This window comes from Canis lupus, chromosome 35 (genome assembly GCF_048164855.1).
Source record: "Canis lupus baileyi chromosome 35, mCanLup2.hap1, whole genome shotgun sequence".
NCBI classification, from domain to species: domain Eukaryota; kingdom Metazoa; phylum Chordata; class Mammalia; order Carnivora; family Canidae; genus Canis; species Canis lupus.
Window position 1 is genome coordinate 21,336,072 of NC_132872.1, and position 23,842 is coordinate 21,359,913.

The window sequence follows — 23,842 nt, forward strand, 5'->3', positions numbered from 1 at the left end:
CTTGGGCTCATGCTCAGGGAAGAGTCTGCTTAGAATTCTCTTTCTCCATCTCCCTCTCCCCTCTGTGCCCACCGTCATGCTTTCTCTCTAACTATATAAATTCTTTAAAAAAAAAGAAAACACCTTTTAAGAAAAAGAAGAAATATCCTTAAAACACTTAAAATATGTATTCATTACAAAAAGTAATCAATATAAGCCCTTTAAACAGGGGGTTAATACATATATTTGTATTAACATATACATTAATATTATCCATCTCTATGAATGCACATTTAAGCATGCACATCCATATTATCTATCTGTGTGATTATAACGATATAAAAATCCCATCCCAGATGCAAAATATCCTCATAAATTGTATGAGAGAGGAAAAGCATCTAGATCAGGTGACTGGTTTTGAAGACTGTTTAAAGCTATCACTTTATGCTATTCTTTTATGGCTTTCGTTAGAGGTAAATGGTAAGAATATTATCAATTCTTGCATTTTTGACTGAGGTAAGTATTTAATTGTCATCAAATTTACAGTCAATTACAGTTCATTAAAAAGGTACTATTTTATGATCTTTGTTATATAAAGCAACATTTTATTTTTCTTTCATTTTTAAATTACATACCTTTTGATACAATTAATTTCAATGATGCTGTATAAATATGAAAATATTTTTGTCAACGAATGACTAGATGACAATGCTGAAAATTAGAAATACTGTTTACGTCTTGACAATGAAAAACACAGTATCAAAAAGAATTTTCTTGCCATTGCAATTTCCTCAGCCTCGATTTCGTGAGGGTCAGAGTTCTATAGGTGGGGCTAGTAAAGAGGTTGTTAACTCTACAAACCAGGGAAAATAATTTACAGTCTTATTTTTAAGTTACATGGAGATGTTCAAGAAGATTCACTCTGGTAAGATTTCTTAACTTCATTATATTTTTTCCATTTCCCAACTTATGCTCTCCTAAATCAAATTCAACAACTTACTTACCATACTTTTGTTTTTCATAACACACAAATTTCTATCAACCCTATTAGAGTTCCTCAAAATTTGTAGTACTTCTATATTTTATCTTTTTAAAACTATCAGAAGAAATTGTTTTCATTCCTTAAGAGAAAACAAAGTCTTATTAACCTGTGCAAGACAACATGAGTAATGTACACTGCAACAAATTTAAGAGGTGAAGGTTATCAAGAGCAGAGTTTGGGGGCTGCAATTTATCAGAGAAACTTATTTTTTTAATAAGCGATGTGGTTTTGTTGCTTGTAATCTAAGTTATCAGTATAACATTTTCTATTTATTTTTGTCTGAACGTTTTTAAAAGGATATGGAGGCTTCCAATATATGTTATAATAACTGATTTCTTATATTTATACCATCTTGTTAAAAATACTCATGAATACACATAGATTTGAGAGAATTAACTGCCCAGGAATATAGGTTTATCAGTCAATTATATGTCAGAAATCATGAGGAAATTTTATTCAGCGAAGTGGAAGCTGTGGACTCTGGTAGAAAAGTGACATAACAAAAAAAAAAAAAAAAAAAGAAAGAAAAAGAAAAAAGAAAAGTGATGTAACCCAAGCAATATTTTTTAGAAAATTTAAGTCTTCCCACTTTCATATATCATCATTATATGAGAGATGGTGCTTTTCTTACTGAAAGGAGGTGAGGCTTTTCACTAATGTTCACAGCTAGCTTCCCAGGTAATTAAGGTTTTTTCACCCTGCACTATAATCCATTATTACCTTTCTTCTACAACAAATATGTAAGTGTAAATCTTAGACATGTTATCCAAGCAATTATGGAAGTGAATAATGAGTGAAGTTGTATATTGGGAGAAGTTAGCAAAAGAAAGTACTAACCTTCAAAGAGCCATTAGATTATTAGAGGGGCATATTTAGCCCTACATTCATTTTCTAACATATTGAAATGCTGGGCACAAGCTACTTCAAATTATAGGCCTTATAATATCATGCAAATGGAAAGTAAGTATCTGCTTAAGTCATCACATTTATGGAGCTAAGTGATTTAAAACAAAACAAAACAAAAAAACCCCAAGAAACTTGGCTAGAGGATATGCATAACATTGAGCCTTCTAGCGGAAGATGTGAGAGGGAGAGTCTAATGATAAATAAGTAAACAGGAAAGAAAGAAAATTCCACTTCATTTTTAGCACTAAATTGCAGACCTGAATAAATGTACTCTCGTTTAAGGACCAGTAACACCCATGAAATATTCGTAACTTAAAAAGTTGAACACAGCACAACTTCCAACCAGAGATAAAGAGCTTCCTTTCCACAAATGTATCATGCAGAAATTAGCCTTAATGTGTATTTGGAGGCTAAATAACAGTGAAGCATATTGGAGCACATACTGGAGTTAAAAACCTCTGTAACCGATGTTATAGAGCACTACCAGACTGCCCCTTCAGGAGGGAGGTACTCATTACCCCCACCTTCCAGGAATGTCTTCTACCCACAGCCCACAGCCAAGTCTTTCCCCAGGATCTGGCCCAAAGAATCTGCTTCTCAGTAAGATGCATCACCTGCAAGGAGGCAGCCCACATTTAATGACTGATCCACACAAGAGTACAAAGATTCATCCTGTTTGCCACGGTTGCAACAATTCTGAAGAGACCTCTTAGCTTCACAACTTTCTGTGGGATCAAATGAGGGCTTTAAGCAACTCCTCCCTTGCCTTTTGGCTTCTCTGACTTCATTACAGATGTTGTTTCTGAGTTCCTTCATCATTAAACTTCATGGACACAGATCTCCCTCTCACAGTCTGGTTTCCAGGTAACCAGACCTCTAACAGTTGGTGTCAGAAGTGGTCTGAGAAAGTACACTGGAAAATGGGGTTTTGAAGCTGAATTACCTCCAGGTTGCATGGCACGGAGGCAATGCAGTTGTTAGAAGCTTTAAAGGTGTTAGGTTGAAGCGGCATACTAGTGAAAGGGAATGTGCCTGGGAGGTGAAATGTATCCGACTCCAGAATTATGGAGGAAAGTTATTATAGGGTTTGCAGAATTAATTTATTATTGCTAGCACTCTTGTGCTATTAGTTTATTATTATTGCTAAATAGATGCTTTAGTAAAAGAAAATGAAAGTCTGAGGGTGATTATTCAGCAATTAAAGTCTAAGTGTGAAGTTGCTTTAGCAAGACCCACTAAATGCAACAGAGAAAAAAGTTACTTCTGATACACAGGAGAAATAGTTTTGAAAATCTCTTTTTGAGGTTTTTGTGAATAAAGTAAGTTGAACATACTTAGAGGCTAACAGTGTCATTCACAATATACTTGATTTATGTTTATGAATAATTTGCATATTTTAAACTGAAAATATGACATCTTTGAACACAACTGCATTTAGAAAATTTTTCCTAAAACACTAAATATGGATTTATTGAAAAATAGTTCATGTATTTAATAATTTTGCTTGAGTTAGAAATAATTTTAATTATACTAATAACCATGTTTGGGACACCTGGGTGGCTCAGCAGTTGAGCGTCTGCCTTTGGCTCAGGGCGGGATCCTGGGGTCCTGGGATAGAGTCCCGCATTGGGCTCCCTGCATGGAGCCTGCTTCTCCCTCTGCCTGTGTCTCTGCCTCTCTCTCTCTCTCTCTCTCTCTCTCTCTCTCTCTCTGTGTGTGTGTGTCTCACGAATAAATAAATAAAATATTTTTTAAAATTATTATACTAATAACCATGTTCTAAATTTTTCAAATGCTGGCTTATAGGGAAAATTAATTAGTTAATTCACCTGTATCCTGTTTATGCCGGGGCAAACTCTTCGACCACATTCCATACACCACAATCCCATGGGATGGGATAGGGTGTTGCTCCTACTGCATATATAGTTGGAAGAATTTCTGTCATGAACCTAAATAATATATTGTTGTCGTAATTTTTATTTCAAATATCCTGATAAAAATGTCACATTTGCTTTGTTGCCTCCTATTCTTTGCAATTGTTTTGAGAACATATGTGATCATGATATCAGACTAAAGTATGCTAGTGAATAATGTGGAAATAGTGTCTGCTCATTTTCCCTAAATATTACTGAATTTGGTAAGTGGATGAGCCTCTTTTTTAATAAACTGTTGATAATTTTGCAAATGATTCTGGCCATAAAAATAAATGTAATTATCTGCAAATCCAAACCCAGCAGTGAATTTTAAGACTTGTAAAAGGTAGTCTAGTAATTATCCAAGTTTTTTTCTTTTGAATATGTCTTTGCTCAAATGCCAAATAAAGAAATTATTCTATGTGGAAAAAGATAAAGTAATCTATAAAAAAACAAAAAACAAAAAAACCTGAGAAGAAGACTAACTAGGTGTCTGGTTTATCAAACAAACAGATGACCAGGAGTGACAGGGATGCATGTAACTTTAGGGAAGATATAAATTATGTGAAACATAATAATTGCTCAGGGTATTTGAATGAAGCAGAAATGAGGATATCAATCCAAACAGAGGAAGAAATCTAAAAAATGAAGGATTTAGTCAATGATATTAAAGTCAAATATCTCTCCTGTAAAATTCCCAAATAATTGCATGCTATAAAACACGGACATTGAAAATCAGAGACATATCCTTTTATCAATAATAGACAATAAAAGACAGCCCAAAGAGAGATGCAGGCTTTTGAATATATATTTCTGGGTTTATATCTAACACTATGGAAATATCATGTACAACGCATAGTGGAAAGGGATCATTTCGCTGTAATATTAATCTGTTGTTTCCCAGAATATCATTTTGTGGTTTTTAAAGAAATAAGATTATCTTTCTAAGTTAAATCACTAATTATATGCTGGTAAAGAAATGTTTTCCCTAGGAGGTAATATAAAGTCTTATTGGATGGGACACCATAATGTGTCAAAAGTCATGGGGCTCTTTAAGGTATTAATTTGTTTACTGTTTCTATAAAAAGATTTTTGCTGGCAGGTGTCCTGTGAACCATATGTTATGTTGATTGCTCCAATGCAATTCCAAAACCACCTACAAAGGAAGTGTAATTATTTATTTTATTGAGAAAAAAATGATCTTCAGTGTTTCCATTTTAAATTGAACTGTCAAAAATATAGTTTGACATTTTAATTAATTGAAATTTATTTACTAAAATAAATACAATATTTAAAGTAATATATTAAATCTACCCTTATAATAAATATCTGTAAGAAAATACCCTTATTTGACGATGTAAGGCTGCAATTTCTGAATATACAGGATACAAATCTATAGTTGAATTTAGATTTTTTTTTAGTTTTGATTTGCATAAATATGAACAAAACTTTTATTTAACTTTCTAAGTTCTTTTTTTTTTTTTTTTTTTAAGTTCCAGTTAGTGGGACACCTGGGTAGCTCAGTGGTTGCGCATCTGCCTTTGGCTCAGAGCATGATCCTACATTCCCGGGATCCTGTCCCACATCAGGCTCCCTGCATGGAGCCTGCTTCTCCCTCTGCCTGTGTTTCTGCCTCTCTCTGAGTCTCTCAAGAATAAATAAATAAAATATATTTTTAAAAAAGTTCCAGTTAACATAAAGTGTAATATTAGTTTCAGGTGTACAATATAGTGAACATAACTCTTAAATATATATGATATTTAGACCATTAATATGGTTTGTAAGATATGGTATATTTATCAAACTTGGAGTCTTTAAATATATGTTACATTGGATTTGCATTACACTTGTATTTAAATGAATCAAATTTAAGAATATTTTTTCTGCCAAAATACATAGAAAAATGGAAAGATAGGAGGGAGAGCTTAAAAAACAGTTGTCAGTCTATTTTAAGGAGTTTATGTCTATAGCAATAGATAGATTAATTTAGCTTGAAATAGTCAATACAGAAAGCTAAAACTTTATTGACTTGATTAAATGTTTCTAAAATATTGACTAAGAAGAGAAATGCATTGTTCAGATCCCTATGCAAATATGAAGTGATAGCATCTTTGACTTTGTTGAAGAAAAAATAAATATTAATTGAAAGCCAATGAAGAACAATAACAAGGAATTGAAAGGTTGATAATATATATCAACAGACTTGAATGCAAAACTCACCCAGATCTAAAATATGTTTGTGGGATCCCTGAGTGGCGCAGCGGTTTAGCGCCTGCCTTTGGCCCAGGGCGTGATCCTGAAGAACCGGGATCGAATCCCACGTTGGGCTCCCGGTGCATGGAGTTTGCTTCTCCCTCTGCCTGTGTCTCTGCCTCTCTCTCTCTCTCTCTCTCTGTGACTATCATAAATAAATAAAAATTAAAAAAAAAGAATTACTCATGTCAAAAAAATAAAAAATAAAATATGTTTGTTTCACTATTAATAAATTAGCATCCTATTTATAATGTCAGCCTTTCACTTTAAACAACTAGCCACAAGGTGTTGCCTGGTGCTTAGGGGTATGGTACTATAAAAAAGAATTCATGCTTTTTTGCTGCTGCTCTTAAGATGAAACAAAAGTATAATTTAAATCCTTCCCACCATTGTTACATAACAAAAATTCACCTGAGTAAATCTTAAAGATCTGATTGGCTCTATTAAAGATTCATAAACTGAGCAGCATCCCATCTAACAAATTGTAAGGAGCTCCACTGAGTTGCAGAAAAGGAAAGATTTTTACAGGCAGAGAGTGAGTGGGAGAAAAGGAAACTGTTAGCAGAGAATGCATTGTTTTAGGCAAAGTCACCCTCCTAACAGGAACAGAAAGGGTCTATCAGCCAGCACATACTTTCTAGTGCTAACCAGGAAATTCTAGGTTGGCTCATTTCTTTTTCTTTTTTCTTTTCTTTCTTTTCTTTTCTTTTCTTTTCTTTTCTTTTCTTTTCTTTTCTTTTCTTTCTTTTCTTTTCTTTTCTTTTCTTTTCTTTTCTTTCTTCTTTTCTTTTCTTTTCTTTTCTCTTTTCTTTCTTTTTTCTTTTCTTTCTTTTCTTTTTTCTTTTCTTTCTTCTTTTCTTTCTTCTTTTCTTTTCTTTTCTTTCTTTCTTCTTTTCTTTTCTTTTCTTTTCTTTTCTTTTCTTTTTTTTTCTTTTTTTAGAGCTTTTATATTTTGGTTTATTCTTCATTTAACTTCTAAAACACTACTATAGTTGAATATTAAAACAAAAGCAATAGCAAGTAGTGAGCTATGATTATAGTCCTTCACTCATTCACTACTGCATATAAAATGCCAGCAGTGTTATTCACTGGCCCCATTAAAAAAGAGGTCAGACACTGAACACCACCCCTAGGATGATGTTCATCATCCTCATGCTTCCTCATTGTAATGGCGCTGTCTTTCCTGATTGGGATCAAAGTCCACCAGTGCTACCTGGTCCATTTCATCAGTCTCTCCTACTTCCTTCCTCTCAGATAAGAGTTTTTCCAGCAAAGAAAGTTTATCAGGAGAGAGAAAGCCATTCTTGGGGAAGTTTAACGTAAATTAGATAATTAGGCAATGTTTCTCTTTTGGCCTACGATAAATTGGCATGCCTTCCTTTTGATATTCCCATGCTTGACAATTCGACCTGGATGAGAGGTGATGATGATGGATCGATTGTCAAGAATAGACACTGGCTTTTGAAAGCCACACAGGGCTTCAACCAGCTGTATATCCATACACATGAAAAGATCTCTTCGAGTAAAAACAGCATGGTCCTTCTGATCCGAAACAATGATAATACCTCCTGGTTCCAGTCCCGGTTCTTGGTCTCCCTCACCATGGAACGTTATCTTCTGGCCATCTTTCATGCCTTTGTCAATATGCACTTCTAGAATCTTCTCTTGAAATATCTTCCTTCCATTGCAACTTTTACATGTATCTTTAGGACTGATCCATTCCCCATGGCCGTGGCACTCCTTGCACACAGATTGAATTTGCTGAACCATTCCAGATCCAATCTGATGAATTCTTACTTGCGTTCCAGTACCTCGGCAATCGGGACAACATTCAACTGCTCCTTTCTTACCACCTCAGCCTTCACATTTATCACAAATCACATTCTTTTGCAGAGCTAGTTTTCCTGTTGCACCATTATGTAAACCTTCTAAGGTTACTGAGAGCTGATGTACAACATTTTTACCTTTCCTTTCTCTCTGTATCCTTCCTCCTCCTCCAAAACACATGTCAAAGATGTCCATGGGGGAGCCAAAACCACCAGCAGCTCCACCCTCTTTAATTGCCTGTTCTCCTCCTTTGTCATATAATAACCTTTTCTTTGCATCAGAGAGCACTTCATAAGCTTGAGAAATCTGCTTAAACTTCTCTCCTTCATTTGGATTCTTATTAGTGTGGTACTCCAAGGCCAGTTTCAAGTAAGCCTTTTTCAGTTCCTCCTGGGTGGCACTGAGTTTGACCCCCAAAACATCACAGTAAGTGGTTTCTTTCACCACTTTCTACAGCAGGTGAGAAGGCCAAGGCCTGTGTGGGGGAGTGGGAAGGAGCGCAATGCTGGGCACAGCTTGGGCAGCCACCACTCCTCCATGTTTCACTGAGTTCTCTGGAAAGTTCCCTAGAGGTCACATTTCTGAGAGAAGCTGAAGCTGCAGTTAGGTTACATATTAAGTCTTGGTAGAGTTTAGCATAAGTGACTCCATTTTGAGCCTACTATCTCCTTTTAAACATCATGAACAGTTTATCTGTTAACTCCATGAGGATAAAACAGGCTTGCTGTGAAAAAAGGATAAACGATGTTTCAAGTATACAATATTATCTGCTTGATTAGGTTTCAGTTATATGTAAATAGGGGAAAAAAACCACTTTAAAATACTGCCATGTCCCCAAGTCCCCAAATGATCAATATTTTGACAGTCATATTTCATCTAGTCCTTTGAACAAAAATTATTTATATATATATATATATTAGAACTTTTGAAGCAAAACAAACTATGTTGGTTTAACATTTGAAAATCTGTCCATATAATTCAATACATTAACAGAACAAAGGAGAAAAGTAGTAAGATCATCTCAATGGATACAGAAATATGTGTTTGTAAAATTTAATGCCCTATTGAATCCAGGCAAAGAAAATAACCATGGAGCCCCAAACAACAAAATGAGATGGAATAATAACAGAAGATCTAGAATCAATGATTAGATAAAAGAAGAAGAACAGCTGGTAAACTAAGATAAACTAATTTCTGAAAAGACTAATAAAGAAGAAAATTGAGAGGGAAATAGCACAATGAACAAAATATAGAAGAGAAAAAAATGTCATTATGGTATTGAAATTATTTTATTTTTATTTTTTAATTGTTTTAAAAATACTACATAATGTACCTAAAAATCCAAATTATGATAAGGTAGAAAAATATATTACAAAGTTGGTCCAAGATGAAATGTAAATCATAAATAGAAAATAAAAACATTAAAATGATTGACATGGCAATTTTTTAAACTACCCATACAAAGTCCATGTCCAGGCAGTTTAGCCAACTGTACCAAACATTTAAGGATAGATAATTGTCATGAGCACACTGTGGAGGCACACACACGAGTTGTTTTTCCACAATGTCAGCTTTATTCTATCATAAAGCAAAGTTAAATCACAATTATAAACCAGGATTCCAAACTGAACAACATTTCATCATGTGATTGAACTTGACTTCTTACACAACACAGAAAGCAGGACAGAAGACAAACCACACACCAAAGAAGATAACAGAAGTGAGCAGAAAGTTAACGAACCAATGCAAAGTCAATCTGTGGGCGCGCAGTTGAAATAAGGCCTTGGTCTGGTCCAGGTCAGGTCTTGGCACTACTGCTCCTTATGTTCAAGCAGTGAAGAATCTCGGTTCTGTTCGAAGATCAATCAGTAGAGCCTTGGCAGCAGTTGCCTTTCTTAAGTGGTCAGACAGAGAAGGGTCAAGTCTGAAGAGTCTGACAGTTTCTGCCAAAATCCTTCACTTTTTAAAGGGATTTAATCAGTTTTGGATCCCTGCAAATCTCTTCTAGTCTTGCTAGTTATCAGTTCTGGGGTGTCACCTGACATTGGTCCGAGATATCTCCTGGCTGCAGTACCTTAACTGCTTGAGTCGTTGCTTGACACAGGCTCTTTCTTGACACAGGCTCCTGCTTGACACGAGAGACTCCATTTTGCTCTCTACAATAATTCTATTCCATACTTTCTGGAAATAAAAACAGAAAGAAAAATGCTGAAAAATTGTAAGTATAATCTTGATAACAAACTGGAGAAGTGGAATCCAAAAAAAAATGAATTTACAATTAATTTCAAATATGACATAAATGTAAAAATTCTAAATAAAATAGTTGAGTTCACTTGCATATAAAAAATGACCATATATCATATAAAGTAGTGTTTGTCACAGTATAACATGAGAAAATCTCTCATTTCAATTTATCACAACATTGGTCCTAATGAATTGTGATACCTGAATATTTATAAACTCTTAACTCTGACACTCATTTAAAGCAAAAGCTCCAAAAAGTGCTTCAAAGGAAAACGGAATATCTTCATGAACCCAGGATAGGCAAGACTTATTAAGCAGGGCAGAAAAAGGGAAAAAACTATTAGCTTATTTTAAGAGTAAACTAAATAAACATCATAAGACTTTACTAAAAGAGTGAAAAGCAAGAAAAGCACAAAGAACTAAATAGAGCTATAGAGAGAGAACTATAAATCAATAAGGAACTATATAGAGAGAACTATAAATCAATAAGAAAAAAAGCAGACAATAAAACAAAGTGGTCAAGTGATCTAAAACAACAGTTTTAAAGAGAATATATATATGGCTAGAAAATGTATAATAAGGAATTCAATTATTTAGGAATGTAAATTAAAATCACAATATGAAATTACTGTTCTATTTGCAGAAGTGCTAAAATAAAAAATACACAAAACTATTAGAACTATCAAATAACCAACTTGACAAATACAAGACTAACATGAAAAAAGTTGGCATCCATTATGAGAAAAATAAATATTAGAAAATATAAGAAATTATATTCTTAATAGCAACAGTCCCATATAGAAATTACTAACAGGTGCTAGTGTGGCTCAGTGGGTTGAGCAGTTGACTCTTGGTTCTTAGAGGTCCTGTTCTCAGGGTTGTGAGATCAAGCCCCTTGTCCAGCTCTACGCTCAGCAAAGAGTCTGCTTAAGACTGTCTCTGCTCCATCCCCAGCTCTGTCTCTGCTCCATCCCCAGCTCACAAGTTCTTTCCTGCTTTCCATAAATAAATAAATAAATAAATAAATAAATAAATCTTTCAAAAAATTACATAACAAATTTAATGTGTAAGACCATTATTGAAAAGCAAAGTAAGCTCTATTAAAATACTTAACACATGGATAGAGAGATGAATCATTAGTATCAATACATTCTAATTTTAAAACTTAAAGCAAAAGTTGACCTAATGATTATAAAATACAGCTGAACATATGCAGTCAATGGGTATCTAAGGCAGTTTTATTATTTTTTTTAAAGATTTTATTTATTTATTCATGAGAGAGAGAGAGAGAGAGAGAGGCAGAGACACAGGCAGAGGGAGAAGCAGGCTCCATGCAGGGAGCCCAATGTGGGACTGGATCCCAGGACTCTAGGATCACACTCTGGGCTGAGGACAGGCACTAGACCGCTGAGCCACCCAGGGATCCCCAAGGCAGTTTTATTAAAAGAATAACAATACGACACATTACTAAGATGTATTAATTAAAATACTGGATTATCAACAGACCCGGAACTTGTTATAATAGTTACACACATATACTAATTATGTAATCATTCTCAGTATATGGTTTCCAGAGCAGCTATCTCTGGAGAGTTTGTTATATGTGCAAAGAGTTGAGTCTCACCCAGATCTGGTGAGTCAGAAAGTTTAATGTTGCACCTCAACAACCTACATTTAACCAGCCGTGGTGCCTTTGTAATGTGTGAACGTCACTAGGTTGAAGTAATTTCCCAGAATACTCCTTTCTTTATGTTTGTGATTAGGGAAGGCCAAAACAGATTTTTGCATGAGATTGGTAGGGTGGAATTGGAGCAGCAGCCATTCTGTAGCTCACAATTTTTGTGGCTTCCCTGTCACAGTTTAATCAGGCTCACCTTATTGGCCTGAAGCACTACCTGTACCTACAACTGCTCTCCCTCTCCCTTCCTTGGATCATCCTTCCACTTCAACTCCTAGGCAAGGTATATGTGTACTTTTAGAGCCCATCACAGTGAAAGGCAACAAAAGTTGTTAAGGTTTTCACCACTTGTGATCCCCAGTTTGTGCTTGGGGGATCCTTTGTTCTTACCTCTTTTACTTTACATATAACTTTATTTCTGATCACATGCTCTGTGGACTTCAAGCTTCCACATCAGACACAGAGAAAATAGTCTTCCAAGATGCTTAACCAGCTTCCACAATTATATAAGGTCAAGTTCCTGTGACAAATCCCTGCTTTTCTACTGAACCCTAGCTAATACACAAACACTGGTGATTGTGATGCATGCTGAGATTGAGAACTCCTAGTATAGTAATTTTACAAAGTATGAGATTATTTCATAAAATGTGTTCAAGGGAATTGGCTCATGTTTAGGGTGAAAAGCAACATCATACCACAAGCAACAAACTTTGGATAGTTTAAAGATTTAATGTGAAAAGTGAAATTACTACCAATGTGGATAATATGAGTATTTCTTCATGACAATGGACTGTTTAATTTTTTTTTTAAAGAAGAACCTAAAAGCACACATTTTAAAAGAATAAATAGTGGCTTTGAATTTATAAGACTTAAAAATTTTGTTCAGTGAAGGGCACAATAGACAAAAATTAGCAGACAGATGAAAGACTATTTTTAGTGTTTCTAGTTGCTGAAAATTATACAAAAATAAGGACATGAGAAATTCTTACAAATGCATATGATAAAGACAGAAAAATCCCATTGGCTTTTCATACATGAACCAGTCATTTATAGAGGTGAAATATGAATGTGTAATTATTTGAATTTATTCACAACCTCAGAAATAGAATTAAAATTAAAAGCAATAATGGTATATTATTTGAATTGGCATTTTATTGCTCTCATAATAAAATACCACAAACTTCATAGGTTACAGCAACAAATACCACCTCACAGTTTATATCAGCCAAAATTGGGGGTTGGCTCAACTCGCTTTTCTGCTCTGGGTTTCACAGGTCAAAATCAAGGTGTTGGCAGCCTGGGATTTTATGTGGAAGGCTGTGGTAAACATCAGCCTTCAAGTTCCTTCAGATTATTGGCTGAGATCAGTTACTTGTGATTGAGGAACCGAGGTCCCCCTTTCCTTGCTGGCTGTCAGTCAACCAGGGAGCTACTTTCAGCTTCAGGAGGCCACGCGCATTCCTTGGCTCCTCATTCTCTTCTTCTGTCTTCAAAACCAGCCACAACAGATGGAGACCTTCTGATGCTTTGAATCTCTATGATTTCACTTCTGCCTCTTTTCTCTGTACCCTACCTCTCAGTCTCAAACTTTTGCCTCCTTCTGCTGCTATGAAGAGTTCATGTGATTACATTAACTCTGTCCAGATAATCCAGGATAATTTCCCTACTTTAAAGCCAACTATTAGCAACCTTAATTTTATCTGAAAAGTCACTGAACAGCAGTACCTAGGTTACTGTTTGAATAACATGGAGAACTTGGGAAGGGACATATTTATAATTCTGCCAAACCATATCTTTTGTATCTATAATATTAGCAGGAATTAAGAAGTAAAGGCTAGCAATAATGTACTATAGCATGAGTCTTGAAAGTGTTTCTGGTGGTAATGTAAATTCTTGTATCTATATTATATTATTTTGTTTGTTTAGAAAGAGGAAGAGAAGGCAGCCTGGGTGGCTCAGTGGTTTAGCACTGCCTTCAGCCCAGAGGATGATCCTGGGGTCCTGGGATTGAGTCCCATGTTGGGATCCCTGCATGGAGCCTGCTCCTCCCTCTGTCCATGTCTCTGCCTCTCTCTCTGTGTCTCTCATGAATAAATAAATAAAATCAGAAAGAAGAAAGAAAGAAAGAAAGAAAGAAAGAAAGAAAGAAAGAAAGAAAGAAAGAAAGAAGAAAGAAAGAAGGAAGGAAGGAAGGAAGGAAGGAAGGAAGGAAGGAAGGAAGGAAGGAAGGAAGAAAGGAAGGAAGAGAAGGAGGGAGGGGCAGAGGGAGAGAGAATCTTAAGTAGACTCTATATCCAGTGCGGGGCTGATGCCAGGCTCAGTTTCACAATCCTGAGATGATGGCCTAAGCCAAAATCAAGAGTCAGAACTTTAACTGACTGAACCACCCAGGTGCTCCAATCTTGCATCTATTTTAAAAAGCATTTAAATATCTTGTGTTTTTCTTGTATGCATACATATATAGTGTGCGTGTATCTGTGCATATTGAAAGTAAATTTGGAAGACATACATTAAATATATAATGTATACAGTGAATGAAGGAGGAAAATTAAATAAATAAATAAAACATAATAAATGAAATAAAATATTAAGGACATAAAATGATTATAAAATATGACTTAAACTGAGAACTATAGTCAAAATGATCCTGTGCACATAAAGGAAACAATCACATAAAAACAAAAAAAAGAGCATTAACAAACATTTTTGTTGTAAAATTTTACCTCTATTGTTTGTCCTTCCTTTTTCTTTTTCCCCAATTCAAACATATATTTAATGTTGTGCTCAGAACATTAAACAGGTATGAAACAGATGGGAATTGGAAATATATAGCAAACTATTCTTTTCTTTTCTTAAGATTTTATGTATTTATTTGAGAAACAGAGACAGGCAGAGACACAGGCAGAGGGAGAAGCAGGCTCCATGACAGGACCCTGACATGGGACTCGATCCCGGGACTCCAGGATCACACCCTGGGCCGAAGGTGGCACTAAACCGCTGAGCCACCCGGGCTGCCCACTATTTTGTCTTTTGTCTTTCAAATGCCAAAGCATAAATGAGGGTGGGGCCAGGTATCAAAGGAGGTCCTAGTTGGGGGATCTCTGGGCGTAGACTGAATTCCTTGAAAAAATAGAAAGGAGGGGTTATTTTCTATTAACCTTCAAGGTTCTCCCCCCACCCTATAGGTTTGCAAGAGGGAAAAGGGGAAAGAAAATAGAAATCATTGGGGCAGAGAGTTCCCAAGATATTTCATAGCAGTATCAAAGGTAATAAGGGCCCAGGTACATATTGTAACCAGTCACGTGAGAATTTCAATAGCCTTACAAACTGAGATAGAAAAATCAGAGACACTAGAGTTGAAAGAGCCCTGTAAACATGGACTAAGTCCATCACAGAAACAACCTACATGGATTGTTATTAAAGAGTAGTTGGGGCGTCAAATCCCCCAAATGACTTATCATTGCATGAGATCACACAATTCACAATTCAAGGGTGTAGAGACCCTCGTAAAGGATAACAGTGGTTACATTTTCCACTGGCATGCTGAAATGAGGTTCAGAAATCAAGCAAAGGTGCCATTAATAGAAAATAAGGTTACATAATTATTCATATAGATTTTTAAGTTGGTATTCATCACCACCAGAGATGTTTTAAGAACAACAGTGTGACCAAAAGTGTCAAACTCAATATTCATTGAATTTTGCAATGCGGTCATTGGTTATTTTGGTGACAGCTAAAATAGAATGCACTGTAAAGCAAGAAGGAGGTGAGAAAATGAAATTCGTGATAACTATCTCTCTAAACAATATTGTGTCCAAAGCACAGCAGAGAGATTAGACAATGGCTGCAGAATGATGGATGACTGAACTATCAGATCTCATCTACAACTAATGTACATCAATGTTAAATCCTAAATCTCTTTCAAACCTACTTATTTTTCTCACTTGCTTCCATATCAAGGAAAGCCTTATAAAAGCTACAATATTCTATCATCTAGAGTATAAGCAATATCTTCCCAACTTATTCTAAAATTTCTTTCAAAATATAAAACAAGAGAAGGTAAAGATGGGAGATTCAGACTCTGATTGCGATTTATTGCATAGGAAATAGTGCACAAAGTTCTCTTCCCAAAATATTACCCACTCTTAAATACCTAATAAAATCACTTTATATCCTATTTTACAAATATGAAGAACATATATATGCGGCTCTCAAGAACCTCCAGCTTTGCAATGAATGTGAAACAAATGCATAACGTCAGGGGGATTAGCCAGGGAAAAGAAAGGAGGGAATCTGAAGTAAATGAATTCTTTATGGGGAAGCAAGAAGACCAGAAAGTGAGTGCAGCATTCAGAAAGCAACAATATATTAGACAAAGGTAAAATAAATGCAAGAGAGTATAATAAGGATAGCTGGACATGGGGTTTCATCATAAATTTTGGAGAAACTTGCAAGAGGTGGAGAAACCTGTACTTAATTTTGTTAGAAATAATGTAGTATCAAAGATTATTACAGGGAGAAGCCATGAAAGTATTACACATGGGCAAGATCATTCTGGCATTACGCTATATGATTACCCTACTGGATGATCACTGGAAAATTATAGCAAAAGCCCAGCTATACCATAAATACATATAAATTAGGGTCAAAGGACTTAAGGGAAGAATTGGATTCAAGAAAACAAAAAATGTTGAAAATAAGTGATGACATCTGGAGGAAAAGGATACAAACAGTTAAGTAAAATAATAAGTAGAATGTGAAGTTTAAACCCTTTCTGATGACAAAAATTTATTTGACCAAGACATGTAATGAATGATGTACAAATAAAATAGTTTATATGTATCAATCACGTTTATTAATCACGTTATCCAGATTATAATCTCGTTAACCAGATAATAATCATTATTATCAATCACGTTATTAATGATGTCATTATGTCTTATATGACGTTAGGGTTTTGTTTGTTTTACCATTGGATTAGTCATGAGCTGGGGAAGATAAATTTGTCTCCATAATATGTTTTCTGCAATTCTCCTTGCATCTCATTCAATTTCTGTTTTATGATAGTTGCTGCTAGGATAATTTGTGCATGAATATTCACAACTGTTATATCTTCATTTTATGATAAACCCTTTAGCATTCTGAAGTGGCCTTCTTTGTTTTATTCAATGCTTTTCATTTGATTTCCATTTTGCCAGTATAATTTTGTTGTACAAATCTTGGTTTTGTCTTTAATTTCATACTTTTGTATACTTTCAAATTAGATTTGCTTCTTGTACACAAACTACTGTTAGATCTTGCTTTGTGATTTAATGTGAAAAGAAAATAATTTTCTGTTAATAAAGGTTAAACTATTTACATTTGAAATGACATATACTTGGTTTTAGGTCTCTTAGAATATTTATTTTGTCTCTTTACAGTATTTTAAAAGTCTAGTTTCTGTGTTTGTATATGTGTTGTGTTGATATTTGGAAGAGCATCCATTTTTGTTGTAGTAATTGCTCTTATAATTATAAGGGTCTTTAATCCTATATTTTCTTAATTCCTTCTGTAAGTCAGTGGCAAATGAACACATCTCTCTCCTCCAAGCCCTCCTCCTGTTTTATGATATATAACATTAACCAATAATGTAATCATTTGGTGATAAACTTAGTACTGCTAAATATGCTTATTCTTCTACTACCTTTGCTCTCATTTAATGTTATGGTTTGACACTTAACTATTACAATGCAATCAGGAAATTTATTCTACCTGCCACCATCTTTTTTCTTTATCTCACAAAATTTGTAATAATTGAAACATTACCATGCTCTTATCCTATTATAGAATTCCCTCATTTTTTAGGAATCCAAACTTTCACTTATCATTTACTGTTCGCTGCCAGTCGTTTTTTCCCTGTTTCCTTAGGAAAATTCTATTTACCTGAAGTTCATTCTTTAATAATTTCATTTTTTTATCTTCATGGCTCTTGGTGTAATCTTCTGTTATGTGATTTTAGTATATAAATATGCATTTGATATATAAACTGTTTAACAAAATAAAATCCACTTGAGTTGTATCTTTAATATTAAATTAGTTTCATTGTCAAATAATAGTTTCAAGTACATTTTTTTTATTTTCTAGAGACTACTGTTTGTGGATTTTGGGTGTCCTTTGCTTTCTCTGAATTTTCTCAATGATTTTTTTTCAATTTCTACTTCATTTAATTTATTCATTTTCCTGATATCTTTAATGGCTTTGTCTCTATTTGACCTTTCCATGTTTGTTATTTGTCTTTATTTTTGTGTTTTGGGGGGTTTTCTTCTCATTCAAATTTGGATAACTCAAGTTTTACCTCTTCCTTTTTCTGTGTAACTATCTTTCATAAGTTACTGCATTGTTTTTTTATAGTTTTGCTTTATAAAGGCATGTGTGCCATATTTTTTGGTTTTTAACTCATTATAAAATATTCAGTCACCATTTGACTCTCTGGAGGCAGCATTTTTTTAAGGTTTATATTTTTCTTTTATTTATGAGAGAAACACAGAGAGAGTCAGAGACATAGGTAGAGGGTGAGGGAGGCTCCCAGCTGGAAGCCTGATGCAGGACTCAATCACAGGATCCCCCATTACAACCTGAGCCAAAGGCAGATGCTCAATCACTGAGCCAACCCAAGTGCCCCTGGAGGCAGGATTTTTTAATGATGATCTGTAGTGTGAGCAAGTTGGGCTGAGTTCCCTTATTGTTTTTTCATATAGCACCTTTGTATCGGTATTACACGTGTACATCTTATTGTTAACCACTTAATAATTTGCACTTTCTCCAAGCAAGCAGATTTTTATTCGGAGTGAAGCTTAGAAAGGCTTGGGAGTGCAAAGGTTTTGGAGAAAGTAACATCTGTGAAAGAAGAGGGGAGGAAGCAGGATTGGGCAGGGGAGCATTCAAATCCCAATGCAGACTTAAATCTGCCTGCCCGTCAGGGAGCTCCAGAGCAAAGACCATCTATTAGAGGAATTCTGTGTGTGGTGTAAATTCTGTGTGGTGGGTAAAGGGTAGTAGGTGAGATAGCTAGATCCTTATACCATCCCCTTGCTGAAGCAAGGTTGAAGCCTGTTAACATTTAACTGCAGTTGCATAGTGAGCTCTTTATTGCAGGGCCCCTGGTCAGTGTCTGCCACGTTGAACCAGAACCAGATATTTATTTGTAAGAGCTCCCTGGCATGCATGCAATGTACTCTTCCTGGTTCAGAAACCAAAATACTTTGTTTGAGTTCCAGAGACATTGGTTCTCAGTATAGTCCCTCTCCGCCCTATCCTGATTTCTAGCAAATATTGTTGCAAAACAATGATAAATTTCGCACTTCAAAATTAACCATTCCTTTTTGTTTGTTTGTTTGCTTGTTTGTTTTTGCTGGTGTCTTTTAAAAATTACCACCACTACTCCTTTTGCATTTGTCTACTTCTTTACTTTATCCACTGTGGCTTCTTAAGACGTAAGCTATTTTGGGCAACCTTAATAGGTATTGCAGTCTGACAATTATGTTTATCTTTCAGAAGTGATTTAAAAAAAGGAATTTGACTTTTTTTTTTTCCTGCTGTATTTCTTTATGGTATACAAGAGGAGAAGAGACCACAACAAAACATAAAAAGAAATGCCAACTTATGTGTCTATATTTTAAAATATATTTTTGAATATTGTTTTGGAGTATTTTCTATTATTTTTCATTATAGTCCTGCCTTTAAATAAAAACAAGGCATGGCGATTTTGGAAGCAAATATAGATGACTTGTTACCAACAGTTAAATGTAGAAGAGAAAGGAGTTAGAATGAGGTTGCTGAAGAAGGAAACCATGAGAAAGGATCTTTTTGATCTTGAGAAAAGTTTATCATCAAACAGGGTAAATCCAACAGTAGCGCAGATCAAATCTCACATATATCAATATGTCATCAGACCCCTAGGGGTAGGACAATGTAACTAATCAGATATTTAACACAAGTGGCTAATTATTTGGTGAATGGTAGTTACTTAAACAAATTTGTTATTGTTAAGACACTTGACTAAGATTTTCTGAGCAGAAAACAGGCATTTATGGTTAGAAGTGCTTAGGTACTTGAATTATATTTATAAGTAAACCATTCTTATTAGAGTATTGTGTCTCTTTGAATGGGTAGCTGCAACTGTGATGCACACCATTGAAATAAAGTACAAATGAAAGTTTGATCAAGTAGTGCATTACTCAAAGATATGCTACCCAAAAAAGTGGTGTTTAAAGCTTTATAAGCCACTTTTAGCAATATATTTTTACATTTATAAAAAATTAAATTATTACTTCTTTGTGTTCTCAAATACCAGGTAGAAAAAAAAAATAAATCCAACTTACTTTAAATTGAATCTGAGTATTGTTCAAGTAAATTTGAACACTCACACTTTTTGTGCCCTATTCAACTTAATCATTACTAACAATTATTCATGATTTGGGGAATTTTTTCAGTTTAACCTTGAGACACTTTTTATTCCACTTTTTAAGAAGTAAGTGTTTTACTGTTTTCTGTCTAGAATAATGGCTTAGTTCTTCCTAAAATACATAGGTATTTTATTGAGCAGTCATTATTCTGCAACACCAGAGTTAATTTATAATTTTCTTTTTAAAAATATCATAATTTTAAAATATAATTTTAGTAAAGTTTGCTATATCTATGCAACTACCAGTGTTTCCCTTTCCTAGTATAATTTTTCATTTTTTTCAGTACTGATTTGTTGTTATTTGTTAAAGTGTCAATTCTATTTTTTCATATTAATGCATTGCCTTGATGAGAGTAAGATATATTTCTTTTGAGTTGAAGACTGAGAACTACATAGAAAAATTGTATATATACATATACACACATATCATATATGTTATATGATATATATGCTATGTGATATAATATGTGTATATCTGTGTGTATATGTATAAAAATACATAACAAAAATAAATGCTGTGATAGTTGTTTTTTGTGACTGTGGCCCGAGCCATTAAGTTGTGTCTTAGGCTGCTTTAAAGCAACACTGTAGCGGACAGAATAAAGGGTGAGAGTTTAATCCATTGTAATCTCATAATTACAAGAGAGAAGAAAATTGAGATACTAAGTTGAATTAAGGAGTTGTTGATTTTTCTCTTTACTTACTTTCAATCACATTTTCTCTGTATAGTTTTATTCTTATCTTCGTTCGATGGCTTATTAAAAAAAAGTCTAAACATACATTTCTAACTGGCACAGGTTAGGAAGCCTCCTTTTATTCTGACACTTAACAGATTCGCTGAGGATTCCTACCTAATTAGTTTTTTGTCACCATCTCCAATGGCCTTCTTCAAAAATGTGACATCTTTCATCGGGGTGTTATTTTTGCCTCTTCACTTAATGTGTGGAAGCTCATGTGGTATAGAACTGTAGTTACTTTAAGTGCTTCCTAGTTTATGAATCATACATATGATCTTCACTATTACTCCCTATCCATCAAGCAATGAAGTAAAGAAAGTGGGTGTGTCTTCCAATGACATTATTGAAATTTATATGGCTAAGTAGTTCTCTAGTTAATAAGATGGGCACCACAGAGCTGCCAGATGAAATAAAATTGAAATAATACAGTGTACCTATCCTATTTCCAGTTGCTGGCTGGGCCTGGCAATGGAATTAAATCGTATTAAAGGAATCTGTATCCTACAAGCTGAGACCAGAACTCAGGCAGTCTGACCTTGGTACTACTTACCAGTTGACCTATTGATTTATTTTTTACCTTGACCCAGGTGAACGACAAGAATGACCATGGAGAAACAGAATCAAAAAAAAACAAAACAATATAGTGTTGAGTGACAAAGAGACAAAGGCTTTTTAAAATAAATATTTGTTTAAATTCATTGACTTTAAATTTACACATTCACAACAATGAAAATATTTCTATGCCATTATAACTGTTATCATCTTACATTGTACTGGCGAGAAGGGAGAGCTGTATTTTTCTTTTTTTACAGGAGAACATACAAAACATTCTAAGTTTCCTTCTGCTCTTATTTTCCCCTTTACAATGGGAAAAACTATGTCATTTTTTTTTTTTAGGATTTTATTTATTTATTCATGAGAGACAGAGAGAGAGAGAGAGAGAGAGAGGCAGAGACACAGGCAGAGGGAGAAGCAGTCTCAATGCAGGGAGCCTGATGTGGGACTCGATCCTGGAACTCCAGAATCACCCCCCTGGCCGAAGGCAGGCGCTAAACCGCTGAGCCACCCAGGGATCCCAAACTATGTCATTCTTTAGGAAAATGTCAAATAAAAAAGAAGACACAACATTGGTTTTTGAAGCCTTAGCACCAGTATCTTTAGTCATTCATTCTCTAAAAATATTTCAATGTCATAATAAGTCTTGAACCATGTCAATCTAACAGAACTTTCATGTAGCAAGTTATAAATATTTTAATTATTTGAGAAGTAACACCCATGTCTTTTTTAATCTTACTGACAAGATCCACCTAGGCATTTTAAATAATATAAAACAGTATTATTTGTGCATTCAGAGCTAAAAAGCATAGAACAGGAGCCAGAGAAGTCTAGTAGTTTAAATTACCTTAGACCCCCCAAATATTTTCTCCCCTATTCACTTCCACATGATGACCTTGTTCCTGGTTTTATCTAGAAAATAGAAGCAACTGGAAAAGAAGTTCTACTTGTTCTTCCAAATACATCTACCAGTCTCTATTTATTCCCATATATGCTACATTCTGGCTTCATAAATTTTCTTTCAATTTTATGACTGACTCTTCTAATTTTGTGCTGTGACTCATTCACTCTTTTTCTTCTAGGTTATCATTTTCAGTATCATCAAAATCTTCCTCTCTTTTTCATCTGCATAAACATATAATGTCTCACACTTTTAAGAGCAACTTCAGTATAATAATTCCCTTCATTTAGCAAACAATTTCATTGCCTTATTTTGCAGCACAACTCCCAAAGCAGATGCCTTCACTTCCTCTCCCACCCCTTTCTTTTAAAGCTGTTTATCATGACCATTGTGCTAAAAACACCCTAAGTTACCAGTGGTGTCCTTATTATTTAACTCAATGGAGAATTTTCAGTCCTTGGTATATTAGACCACCATTATTTCACACACTTGATTACACATTTCATTTAGTTCAAAACATTTTAAAATTCCTTTAGATTTCTCCTTTGACTCATGTGTTATTTAGAAGAATTTCTTTAATCTCCAAGTACTGGGAAGTTTTCCAGTTATCTTTCTTTTACTGATTTTTAGTTTAATTCTGTTGCGAAATGAGACCAAACATTGTGTGATTTCTTTCCACTTAAATTTGTTAATGTGTGTTTTGTGGCCCATAATGTGGTCCATTTTAGTGACTGTTCCACGTGAGCTTGAGAAGGACGTGCATTCTGCTGTTGTGGATTGAAGTAGTTTATAGGTGTCCATTATATACAGATGATTGATGGTGGTGTTGAGTTCAACTGTATACATAGTGCTCTTCTGCCCATTGCATTTATTCATTTCTGCTAGAAAGGTGTTGAGGTCTTCAACTAGGTAGTGGATTTCCCCTTCTGGTTCTTTCAGTTTGTGCAACACAGATTTTGACATTCTGTGTTTAGGCACATATACGTCAAGGATTGTTACATCTTCCTGGAGTAGTGACCCATTCATCGTTACCTAATGCATGCTCTCTTTACCCTTGATAACTTGAATTCTGAAATGAGCTCTATCAGAACTTAACATAGCAACTCTTGCCGTCTTTTGATTAGTGTTAAGAATGGATTATCTGTTTCTGTCATTTTTAAAATATGTTTTCTTTGTTTAAAGTGAGTTTCTTTTAGACAATATCCTGTTGGGTCCTGTTCTTTCATGCACTTTGACAGTCTCTCTCTTTTAATTAATATATTTAGACCATTGATGTTTAAAGTGATATTGACATAGTTGGATCAATACTTGCCATATTGGTTACTGTTTTTCATTCATTGTTCTTAGATACTATTCTATTTTTC

At 34.6% G+C, this 23,842-nt stretch overlaps 1 pseudogene; it reads right to left on the bottom strand.

Moving 5' to 3' along the window:
- Nucleotides 1-7,137: 7,137 nt before the first annotated feature.
- Nucleotides 7,138-23,504, bottom strand: LOC140624782 (dnaJ homolog subfamily A member 1-like; annotated as a pseudogene).
- Between the last annotated feature and the right edge of the window lie 338 nt (nucleotides 23,505-23,842).